The 10,645-nt window shown below is 33.7% G+C and overlaps 1 protein-coding gene across 4 annotated transcripts in view; it reads right to left on the reverse strand.

The window, feature by feature from the left end:
• LOC106875755 (cytosolic 5'-nucleotidase 3A) overlaps nucleotides 1-10,645 on the reverse strand; it is a 58,517-nt gene that overhangs the window by 38,768 nt on the left and 9,104 nt on the right. The gene's annotated exons all lie outside the window — the stretch shown is intronic.

The raw sequence follows: 10,645 nt of genomic DNA on the forward strand, positions 1-10,645 counted from the left end.
TGCGGGTGGCACATAAAAGACACCATTTCGAGCGTGGCCGTTTTCGTGCGGGTGACACGTAAAAGCACCCACTACACTCTGAGTGGTTGGCGTTAGGAAGGGCATCCAGCTGTAGAAACTCTGCCAAATCAGACTGGAGCCTGGTGTTGCCATCCGGTTTCACCAGTCCTCAGTCAAATCGTCCAACCCATGCTAGCATGGAAAGCGGACGTTAAACGATGATGATGATGATGATGATGATTTAGCTTGATCTACCTGTAAGACAGCCAATTTTAAGCTGGTTTAAAACTATTGATTTTTTTTCTTTTATAAAAGTTAGTCAGTGAAAATGAGAAGGTGCCCATAACTTTTTTAACCTTTGGCATTTAAACTGACCATATCTGACCCAAATATTTTATCTGTTTTTCATTCAAACTGGCCAGATCTGGCCTCTTACACCTATACTTCAATGTCATTTTAAAAGTAAACAATCACACCATCAAAATCATGAAGCTAAGAGATAATGCATGATAAATTCGAAACAATGTGAATAAATAAGTATTACATTTGATAGAGTAATCTCAATGTTAAAGGGTTAAGAACTCTTGGACTAAATTAATTGATGCAGCTAATGTCTTTCTTGAATATTTAAAGAAAGATAATGTAAGCAGGAAGGAACAAGAAATCTGATCTAAATGATGTAACAGTGATGGACTCTACAAAATGTATCTAATGACCTGGTGGTAGCATTAAATCAACCAACATATTAGGACTACTACTAAACCGATAGGTAGATTGAGAGAGTCAGGTGCCACCTCTCACTTTATAGCATGATAAACAACCAAAATTTTTTTTAATATAATGAACTGTAATTCAAGTTAAAAGGAAGTTAAAGGAGGAAATTAATAGATGTTATCGCCTGGAATTGGATTTTGTCAAGCCATCCAACCCATGCCAAAAAGCAATGTGGAACATTTTATGATGATGGTGATTTCTAGTAACCTGCCTGGTATTTGAACTTTGAGATAGAATAGCTATTAGATATATATATAGACATATAGTGTTGACTTTGATTAAGATAGAAAAGATGGAAAACTCAAGGTGGGGTTGTATTAAAAATAATATTATCTCTTTAGTTAAGGTGGTGGGCTGACAGAATCATTAGCACACCCGGCAAGATGCTTAGTGGCATTTTGTCTGTCTCAGCATTCTGAGTTCAAATTTGACCAAAGTTGACCTAGCCTTTCATCCTTTAAGGGTCAATAATATAAATACCAATTCAACTTGGCCCCTCTCCCAAAACTGCTGGCCTTGTGCCAAAGTTTGAAATCAATATTTTCTCAGCATCTATAACTTGTTGGACATAGCTGTATGATTGCTAGAGGTTGCTGAAGGAGACTGTGACCATGAATTGTGAACCTTAAACATTTAGGCAGTATTTTACCAATACCGGAAGGTGGCGAACTAGCAGAAACGTTAGCACGCTGGGTGAAATGCTTAGCGGTATTTTGTCTGTCTTTACATTCTGAGTTCAAATTTTGCTGAGGTTGACTTTGCTTTTCATCCTTTCGGGGTCGATAAATTAAATACCAGCCAATATCACCTGACTGGCCTTCGTGCGGGTGACACGTAAAAGCACCTACTACACTCTCGGAGTGGTTGGTGTTAGGAAGGGCATCCAGCTGTAGAAACTGTCAAATCAGATTGGAGCCCGGTGCAACCTTCGGGCTCCACGAGTCCTCAGTCAAATCGCACAACCCATGCTAGCATGGAAAGCGGACGTTAAACGATGATGATGATGATGATGATGATGATGTGTACTGGGGTTGATCTAATCGACTGGTCCCCATCCCAAAATTTTTGGGCCTTGTGCCTAGAGTACAAAAGAATACTGGAATGCCACATAATTTATAGAGAGCTTTCATTACTTTGTAAATTTAAGGCAGCGAGCTGGTAGAATTGTTACTATGGTGGACAAAATGTTTAGCAGCCATTTCTTTTGGTTCTTTAGATTCTGAATTTAAGTGCTACTAAGGTTGATTTAGCCTATAATCTTTTTGAGGTCTATAAAATAAAGTACCATTAAAGTACACTAAAATTGTTGGCCTTGTGCTACCATAATTTGAAATAATTATTTAGTAAATTTCTGTTGTGGTTAGCAGTAGGAGGACAGAGGCCTTGGCAAAGATGTTTTAGTATAAATATATATATATAACAAGTTTAATATATTACTTGTGAATTATTGCTTTACTCATGCTAGCAAGATACGTGGTACAAATGAGTGTTTTAATGTCTGCATGTATAAAGTGAAAAGTTTAGGGAAGGAAGTAAACAAATATTAATAAATGAAAGAGCAATAGAATAAGGTTAAAACAAATCCCACAGGATCCAACAATTACTACTGAAACACTTTAGATTCAGACTCACACACAGACAGAGAAACCCCTAAACATATTTCTTACTGAAGTGTTATAGAGATATGGGTATATTTTATAATAATAAAATTCAGATAATTTTTATTGCTTTTTAATTACAATTTTCAAAATGTAATTTAAATGACTTGCGCATGAAAGATAAAAGACTTATGCTAAATTGTAAAATTATAATATAGATGACAAATGCATGTTCCAATAACTTTAAAATATTTTCAATATCTTATCTCTGTTGCTTTCTCTGTATGTGTATATATGTTTATGTGAATAAGTGTGTGTGTGTGTGTGCATATTTGTGCATGAATATTCTAACAAATACAAAAAGTATTAAGCACCAGAAAAAATTGAATGGAGCACAACTAGTGTGTTGTTAATCAGCACAACAACTAGTGTGTATTGAACATGACTTCATATTCAATACTTCAACTCTTACTAAAGTTATTGTGTTGTAACCTTCAGGCATCTAACATTGCTTAACTATGAACTAAAAGAAATGAAAATTCAATTTTTACTTCACAGCTGAAATATTTGCAATAGGAAACACTATATAATGCAAACAGAAAAACAAATGCTTCCTGGGAAATACGAAAAAAAAAAAAAAAGGAAGTAAAACAGAGAATATATAGATGATACAACTTTGGTTCATTAATTTAGTTGCTCTAGGAAAATCTCCCTTTTGCACATATAACATAAAAATTGCTGAATCTGAAAACAAGTGTGGCAAATATTTCCACAGAAAAAACACCCTAACCAACTAAACAGAAAAAATACAAGAATCAATATAACTATATCATTTTCTGTGTAATTATCAATCATACATATGTGTAGATATGTATGGCTATACTAAAGGCAGTCTTTCTCTCATTACTTTTCATACCTATTCCCTTTCTCTTAACACCTCTTTTATCCATGAATAAATTATAAATTGACTTCCTTCTTCTCAGTGATACTGCACTCATTCACTAAACCATTCTTATTTGTATTTTTCTTCATAAATTTATGTTGATTACCCATTCCTTACTCTCATATAATATAGTGCTTCTTACATGTGCAGTATAATTTTTCCCCTTTACTGTTAGCAATACCCTACTTATTATGGCATCATTCAGTTTCAAGAAAATATCTGCCATGCACTTCTCTCTCTTGCCATCATCACCTACTCCAAACTATTTTTCTCCATTTAACATCTAGATAACAAATGTTTTCACAGCTTCTAATCATCATGCTATTTTCAAGATCCAGTGCAACATTTCTCCATTTACAGCTTCTTCCAGACACACCTTACATTTAAGTACAGCTGCCACATTAGGTAATAACATGATTAATAAATTAATTTCACAGTCTCTTTTGTGCAGTGGTATCACTGCCATTTGGTTAAAATACCTGGTAGTAAAGATCTGGCAAGTAAGAGAGCGTATGGCTTATTTTTGTATATAAATGTTTTTAGCCTTAGTATAAAATAATTTTGGAGTTATAATCCCAAGAGAGGATACAGGTTTAATCTAGTAAAGTCAGTCTAAGGGTATATTCCTGTTTCTGATTGCTGCATGAGAAACAAGTTGCCAAACCTGTATGTTGTGGTTGCTGTTTAGGCCTAGGTCAGCTCTGTCCTGTCACCTTTTTTTTTATTCAGGTACTGTACATCTTGAAGCATTTTAAAGTCTTATGCACCTTGAATATATTATCTAATGGACCTGTCCTTTTATTTTAGATGGTAGTGTATCATTTGGTGGAGATTTGGTTGCTATTTCTAAAAGGCAGAATGATGTCATATACATAATCTTCTGTGTTGGTTATTCATAACTGTATATATTTCCCAGGGGTCATAACTCTCAGCGAACATTTAAAAGCTAAATATATTTTGCTTTTCTTTTTCTAACAGTGGAAATAGCTTCTTTCAAATACAATAAAGAATAATTGTTAAAATTCTGTTAATCAGCTGAATATTATAACATTTTAAATCTGCGTATAGTATTATAGGATTGTATAAATAGTTATCACTGAAAGTAAGTAGTGAAGGAAATTGCAATGATTTGGATGAAAAAGGAATATGAGTGCTTTTAATGAAAGCTATGGGTCAACTGGTGTGGAAGCAAAGTGTATGTTTCTTACCAGATTGATTCTTGGGAAAACATTATTATCTAAGAGAATAAAAAGCAGTCAATATAAATGTTGGAACAAAAGTAATATCAAAGACAGGTTTGCTGCAAATTATAGAAATGATGTTGGCTTAAAAATTATAGAAAACTTATCTTGTTTGCTATCCCACTTTCTACGTTTGGATCCTGTTCAAAAAGGAATTCTATCATAAAGTTTGCCCGTTCCATGTTCATTTCTGTACAAACTGCAAATTCATGCAGGCAGAAGTTTAATCTTATCTTTTGCTTGTTTCAGTCATACTTGATAGATTTTAGTTGCACAAATCAATACCAATATTTATTTCTTAAGTCTGGTACATATTCTATTATTCTTTATTCCCGAACTGCTAAATTATGGCAATGCAAACAAACTAACAATGGTTGTCAAACAGTGGATGGGTGGGGGTTTGGACAAAAACACACATATATACATACAACTGACTTCCACATAGTTTCCATCTATCAAAACTACTCCCAAGACCCTGGTTGGCCAAGACTATAGCAGAAAACACTTTCTTATGGTGCTGTGCAGTGGAACTGAACCTAAAGCTACATGGTTGCAAAGCGAGCTTCTTAACCACACAAACAAATAAAAGATAGCATGAAATGTGATCTTTTTTATTTTTGAAATGCTGAAGTATCTTATTTAAATTGTTTTTTTAAACATCCACATTTTGACAACATTGTGTCAGTTACTTTACGGTTGCCAGCATGACAGTTTTGATTTAGTAAGTGGTTAATTTAGTTTGTACTGATAGGCTGAATTGTAGCCACGAACAGTGTAGCTTTGGCCTTTAGTCTGATATTGCGTTCAAGGTTAAACAGACAATGCCACCATACAAACAATATATTGTTGTTAACAATGTACTGAGTGATCTTCAGTGACACAATAACAATGGTAATTATATCAGGCCATCTTAAAACTGAGCAGAATTGTTATTACCCAAGAGAATGCAATTTTTGGCTTCTGGCCCACTTCATAGAGTGCTCTGAATCAGATGTACATCACAGAATCAACCAATGTAATGAAACATTTAATTAGCATTTTTAGTTGTAGCCAAGCTGTTTCATATTCAAGGGCTTGTGGTCCCTAATTTAAGAAGGTAATTTATCACATATATATTGAACAGTTTATATATATACATATGTAGCATCATTACTATCATCATTTTACATACCTTTTTCCATGGTTGTATGAGTTAGATAGATTTCTTTTAGCACAGCATTTCACTACATGTGATCCCTTGTCTTCTACTTTGTGAGGTACTGCATTCTTGGATCAGCCTCTACCACATATTCCTTTTCTGCAGGTGCCTTCCACATGAATTACTTAACAGTTCTTTTATCTGACTGTTATGTTCTGTATACAGCCTCTATTCTTGCACACTACATTAGATATCATTCATCACATATGTAATTCTTCTCTCAGCTTCTTTATGTTTAATCATTCGCACACACACTAATATCTTTTCTGCCCTCAGACATTCTCTGTATTCAATGTCCATAATTTGCTACTACACAATATTGCACTTCATATACAAGCATCATACCATCTCTCTTTCACTTAAGGAGAAAATTCTTTTGTAATCAGCTGATATAAAATCACAACTATTTTAACTTCATTCTTTTTGAACATCCACATCCACTACTGATTAGCTCACCTAGATGTGGACAACTTCTAAGGAACCTCTCAGGCATCTAAAAGAATTCATTTCACAGTTACTCTTGTTGCTAACTATTTCTGTGCACCTGCTCTACATACAAAATCCTTCTTGTCAATCTAGCTGTGATCCTATAGTTGTACATTGTATAGAATTCTTGAGAACTCCTTATCTGCAAACTGAGCATGGCTACTTCCTAGATGGTAGAACAAACAAGTGTCACCTATCTCACTGGTCTTTCAGAGCCGTAGGTACAGTGCCTTCTTCCAACACAATCAGCACACATACATTCCATGCTGCCATGGGTACTTTGACCCATCTAGGAGAACTGTAACAAACTGTCCAACTAATATTAACATGGAAAGCAAATAAAAAACAATGATGTTGATGATGACAATGATGATGTATGAAATCGCATTTGACCCTCTGGCTGATAACTGATATTCACATTCCACTAATGTACTGTGTTGCTTTTATATGAACTTCAACAAAACTTTATATGTCTAACTTACAAATGCCACTTCTTTTCATTTTGTTTAACTAATTAATTCAATTAAAAAAACCTCACAAAACTTTATTATAACTACAGATTTTTGGGATAGGAAAAAACAGCAGGCTCACTCATGTGGACTTTTTATTTATTTATTTCAAATTAACATTTTGGCATTTAATTGATAATATAATTATCTTTTTGGGACATCTGTCACTTTGAAAGAAAAACAATTGTTGTTTAGTCCAAAGTCAAGATTGATGACAGACTTACGATCAAAGGCACTCCAGTAGTGACCATCCAATCTGTTAGTTCTTCAGACATAATACTTATAAGACTGTTTTATTCACGTATATATATTCTCTAAATATATACTATTAAAGAAAGAGAACATAGACCTGACATACAAAAAGATTAGATGTTCATGGTTGGAATGACTTTAGTCACAGGTCTACTCTATCAGGGCAGACCTAGGGTATATACATCTTTTAATTTTTTTATCTTCTACTTGTTTCAGTCACTGGGGCACCACTTTAAAGGGTATAGTTGAACAAATTAATCCCAGTGCTTACTTTTTAAGTTTGATATCTTATCCCATGGGTCTCTTTCACTAAACACACACACACACACATGTATATGACAGGCTTCCACACAGTTTTTGTCAACCCGATTCACTTAGAAAGCAACAGTCAGCTGAGGTTACAAAAGAAAAAAACACATGCCCAAGGAGCTGCACAATGAGACTGATCCCTAAACCACACGGTTGCAAAGTAAGCTTCTTAACCACACAGCCATGCCTGTGGAACATTAAAGTGTGAAGAGAGAAGAGAATGTTAAACGTAGAGCTGAATAATATATTCACTGGAAGTTGAATCTTCACAAATCCTATGCTGAGTTTCTAAATTTCCAACTGCCAGATGATTATGAAAAATGGAAAAAAACTGGCATTTAAAAAATGTGCAGTGGAGATGTTTGAATACAAGAAGCTTTGCATAAAATTGAATAAATGTATCTTATTGGTTGACATTATAACTGTTGGTAGAAGAATAAGTGGGGAGAAGAGAAGAGAGAGATCTGCCAGTTGAGAAGAGAATAAAAGAAATGATATATGTATATGGAAATATAAAAAAAAAATAGGAAGAAAAAACCCCACAAAAACATATGAAAACAGTCTTTTGGCCCAAGGGAAATAACTAAAAAATATAAAAATATAAATCTTCCCAAAATGAAAGCAAAAATGGTGATGAATGATTCAGCTGTTCTGAAAAATAAAATTCTGGAAATTATCTGTTTGTAGATAAAGAGTTACAAAGCAAATATTAGAGGATTATCAACAAAATTTGAATATTTTAAACCTTTCATTTAAGCCATGCAAATCCTGAAATTGATGAGTAATTTCTTACTTAAGCACAATTTACAAGTCAAATTCAAGCAAAAGGAATTATGAATGTATGGAAAAGAATGTTCTAGAATAAACAATTTAATCTTAAATACACTTAGGCTTGATTATTTTAAAAATAAAATGTACTAGGAAAAGCTTGTGAAATTTTAATTAAAAAAAATTTTTTTTATCCGCTTGAATGGGAAAACAAATGTGAAGATGACAATTCTCAACTTTATTCTCAGTCAATCTAGTTGACTTGTTACTAATACAAGTTGTACTTTAACACAAACTGAAATTGAGAAGAAAATAGTTTGGAGCAATGTAAGGAAAAAAAAAAAAGTATGGGAAAAACCTTTTTTTTTCAATATTCATTTTTATGATAAAAATAAAATTTAAGTTATATGACAAAGCATTTCTTGGTCTAGTTTTATATTTTGGAACATTAGGATGGATAGTAAATCATATTTTATTTGTTTCAAAGAGCTTCATTGTAATCATGAAAAGTATGAATGAATATGTGCTGTCAGAAGATAATGAAGTCATGTTTACTAATATTAGAGATTGAATTTCATAGAATATTAGAAAGGTGATTGGAACCCTATTTATATAAAGTAAAATTAAGTTTTTGGTAAGAATAATGGGAAACACTTTTTTTGTCTTGTCTCCACTATAACAATCTCCTGGCAATTGCATCCGATGATTGTTGACACCAGGAAAGCAGCAGTTCTATCTAAGGCATCAAAACTGAGAGTTGTTAGAGAGAGACAGCTGATCAGAGGTAGCTTTTCATTTATGCTATCTCATATGTGTTCTCATTATGCTAAGTTTCTTCCATTTATGATATTGGTGCCCACTAGTTCACTTTCTATGTCATAATGTTGTTCAAATTGTTGTGACCTTACCCCACCACTCTCATTTCCTTTTTTCTCACTTTCTACTTTGTCCCTTTTTGTTCCTAGCTGCCAACTCTTCGCTTCAGCTTTGGCCGTACCTTCATTCTCCTTACTACTCAATTAGTGAGCACACTTCTGTGGTCTCCATTATTTGCTCAAGAAAAGACTTCATCCGAGGACCAAATTATTTATTCGCTTTCCCTTTTAGTGTCACACTCATTGTACTATTTATTGTCTTGTGTTGTTTCATTTTTTTTTTATCAGAAAAGACAGTTTTGTTGTCTTTTTTCTTAAATATACCAAGTTTTAAATATACTTTTCTTACGGCTTTTTTTCTCATGCCCAGTTACTAAGATTTAACTATAGCTTTTTTTTTTTTTGATTTTCACTTCCACTATAACAATTTCCTAACAACTGTATCCAACTTTGGATGCCACTTAGATAGTGGTTCTGTCTAAGGTGCAGAAACTGCAAGAATCTAAGGACAGACTATTTAGTCTTTTCATTGTTTGAGCCAAATAATTAACTCTCATGCTATACATACATACATACATATATATGTAACATATGGTATAATTATTAACCGGGCAAATTTTAGCTATTTCTCCACAGACTGAAAAATGATGAACCTTAATCGATTTTTGAACCTTATTGGGTTCTCATCAGAAGCATCTACATCATTCTGACAGTCTCCAGAGAAACAAGTATCATATATGTATATATATGTGTGTGTGTATAATATATATATGTCTATTTGTATGTGAATGTGTGTGTGTGTGGTGTTTATGTGAAGGCATGTGGCTTAGTGGTTTAGGTGTTGAGTTCATGACCATAAGGTTACAGGCTTGATTGCTGTGTGTTACGTACATGAATAAAACTATTTCACATTGCTTGTCAGTTGAAAGGAGTGTCAGCTGAGTGCAGCTGTGGCTCTCTTGCTGTCATACCCTGAATGTTCCATTGGATCAAAAGTGGGAGGACTGAGAGGCTGTCTGAGTTTGCTTGAAATTATATAAGTGCTTAAAACAATTAGCAAAAACATGGAACAAGCAACCAAGTCATACTTAACTCCAAGCGGGGCTTTAGTAGGTATGGCATTTTATGTGAGTATATTGTTTCTATATATGGTACAATGGAAAGTGTTCTCTAATTTCAACATAATGTTATTATTTTAAAATGACTACAGAGAATACATTTATCAATTTTAAATCTTATTTAGCAATTTCTGATAGAAACCCGACTGGAATTTACCACTGTAGCAAATGAACACTGTCAAATTTTCCTGTATCATGTTTCCTCTGCATTTCCAGGTCAATTTTATTATCAACTAGCAGAAATACCCGGCGTTGCCGGGGTTAAAGAGACTAATGAAATCTAAAAACGCCGTCTAGACTACGCATCATCTTTATATATAGAGATGTATATACACACGTATATATATGTATATCAATATAAATATATGAAAGTCAATGAAGTTTTGTAAAAGAAGGTGATCATGTACATACTTTCTTGCTGTTGTGGTTATAACACCTCGTTGTAAACAATGTTCCTTGTTTTCCCTTGTGGAGCATATACAAATAGGGTTTTTTTTGCTGCCCACTCTTGAGCAGCCAACATACAGTTGTTCATGTGAGAAGCAGGGCTGTTCCAAGAGAAGACCAGCTACAG

Source organism: Octopus bimaculoides, chromosome 2 (genome assembly GCF_001194135.2).
Source record: "Octopus bimaculoides isolate UCB-OBI-ISO-001 chromosome 2, ASM119413v2, whole genome shotgun sequence".
Taxonomy (NCBI): Eukaryota; Metazoa; Mollusca; class Cephalopoda; order Octopoda; family Octopodidae; genus Octopus; species Octopus bimaculoides.